This window comes from Limulus polyphemus, unplaced genomic scaffold (assembly GCF_000517525.1).
Source record: "Limulus polyphemus unplaced genomic scaffold, Limulus_polyphemus-2.1.2 Scaffold364, whole genome shotgun sequence".
NCBI classification, from domain to species: domain Eukaryota; kingdom Metazoa; phylum Arthropoda; class Merostomata; order Xiphosura; family Limulidae; genus Limulus; species Limulus polyphemus.
The window spans coordinates 290,867-293,197 of NW_013665974.1; the positions used below are offsets into that span (position 1 = coordinate 290,867).

A 2,331-nucleotide genomic window follows, 5' to 3' on the forward strand; every position below is an offset into this window, starting at 1 on the left:
ACTGTACATTTGCTGTTATGTTAAACTTATATTAAAGTTTTTCTTCATTACCCATTCAAGCCGTCTCCAAGCATTATATTAACAATTTGACTTTCGGAATTTCGGTTTCACCTATCTCAGAAATAGTTGAAACTGACAGTCATATTGTTACTCAGTGTAACTGTAAATTTAAGTTGTAAAACTCCAAAGTCTAAGTATTAAATTTAATTAAGGCTAATAGTAATACTCAGTCTTTGTACGGTTAACTGTAGCCTGTAGGCCTAGCCTAAGGTCTAGCATTTTAAATTAAATTGATAATAAATTATTTTTACTATTCATACCAAAACTTATGAAAGTAGCCTAATTATTACAGTTAGTGTTAGCCAAAATATCGGAATAATCAGCTAAAAAAACCTCTGTGGTACGATGAAATAAAAAAAAAGTTATACCACGAAAAATGGCTAGTGTTAAATGGATGTTTCAATCAATGTTTACAACGTTTCGGGCTGGGACGTCCTGTAGTCTATACTATAGTATAGATAGTGTTCAAGCATTGTAAGTAATTTAACTTAAAAGAAATAAATATGTCACAAAATTCATAGTATATGTCATAAACTGATCAAATGAGATTATATGCTGTAATATTAAATTTAAAATAAAACATCGATTTAACATTAGCCCTTTTTCGTGGTATACTAGTAGTAGTACCATTACTATTACTTATAGTTAAAAGTATAACTTGGTATACGTTTTTTCCACTTTTTATTGTTTTCACGTATCGGACTAGGCTAAATCAAATGTAATACTAATAGGTATTGTACGACTATGTTATTATCAATATCATCACAATAAAACTTATATTTATAAGACAGATCTTACCTTTTTAATTTTATTTTCTGATCCCTCTCTTATTAATATTATTCAGCCTAAAGAAAATAATTTGTTCATACGCTGTATCATACAGTACTATACTATTAGTATTATATCACAATCAGTCCAAATCTGGTAAGTACAGTTACTTTCCTTCGTTACTGATAAGCAAAAGCTTACTGTATAACATAGTTGTTTCTGTTTCACAACAATCAAAAGAAAATCGATAACATTGCAACAAAGAGTGCAATATACCGGTTATCAACGGATCTCGGGGTGCACAGAGTAGCTATTTCGTAACCTCACAGAAACATTCTCTTACGAGTCATATATAGTATGGATAATTTCTCAATGTAGCTGTTGCAGGTCGTTAGGGCAACCTCTTAACAACATGACGGCTTAAACAAGTCAGAGAATATCACAGGCCTGCGAATTTAAACTTAATAAAAGTTGTTTTGCTTTTAACAATAGATTTTACATAATTCAGTTACGCAGAATTTGAAAATAATATTAATTTTTTTCTATCACATGGGGATTTTTTACAAATCGGGAAGAAAAAAACTCTTACTTAGGTCAAATTGTTATTTCGTTTACCACAATGAACATTTTTATCATTATGTTTGTTAACAAAAATACAAACAAACTGAAGAAAAGGGAAAAACGCTGATGTCAAACGAATATGCATCCTCATTTATCCTGATTTTAGTGTGTGTGTGTGAAATCTACGTCTTTTAGACTCAAAACTACGTGTTGTGGCCTTTCTTTTATGTATTGCGCCTGGAGCATCTCGTTTCAATGACCAGCAGTAATCAACCATCATGCTGATGTTCCACCTTCCATATGTCTTGATGAAACCTTTCCCCTTGTTATTCGCTGACGGCACCGAGATTTTCAGGGAAATAGTCAATATGTGTGTGTAAGAAATGAACTTTCAAGCTCATACTGCAACCCAACTCCTTGAATTTATCGAGCATGTTATTGATAATATTTTCGTAATTTGGGTCCTTGTTGTTTCCTAAAAAATTGTCAATAACATCTTTAAAGGCAATCCACGCTTCTTTTTCAACTTTCCTCAGTGAAAGTCGTATTCGAGTCAGAGTGGCACAGAGATTTCTATAAGTTAGCATAATCTAGGGATTTATCTCCCTTGAATGTGTAAATTAAGAATGATAATTGACATAGGTGGTCTAAGATTATAGAATACATCACTAAAAACTTTTGTTCTGACTTAATGATGCAATATTATGATTATTCTTATTTCAGTTTTTTCTCATTTAGACGTTTTAATAATAATTTGATAATATTGTTACGTCTCCAATCGTTAGTTAATTTTTCGTAAATTCGTTCCGACGAAACTTTAGCGACACAAGTCCTTTCTTAAATAAAACCGGCTTATTCTCTCTGAATACAACTTTGCGATACACTTAATTTCAACAGTCGCTCTATAACAAACGCTATAATTCTCAACGAACGTCTCACATG

At 31.6% G+C, this 2,331-nt stretch overlaps 1 protein-coding gene across 1 annotated transcript in view; it reads right to left on the minus strand.

Moving 5' to 3' along the window:
* Window positions 1–1,169, minus strand: part of LOC106457709 (major vault protein-like) — a 46,831-nt gene extending 45,662 nt beyond the window's left edge. Inside the window, exon 1 of the mRNA XM_013917156.2 lies at window positions 859–1,169. The gene's annotated coding sequence lies outside the window, so the exon portion shown is untranslated. The remainder of the gene's footprint in view (window positions 1–858) is intronic.
* Window positions 1,170–2,331: the final 1,162 nt, after the last annotated feature.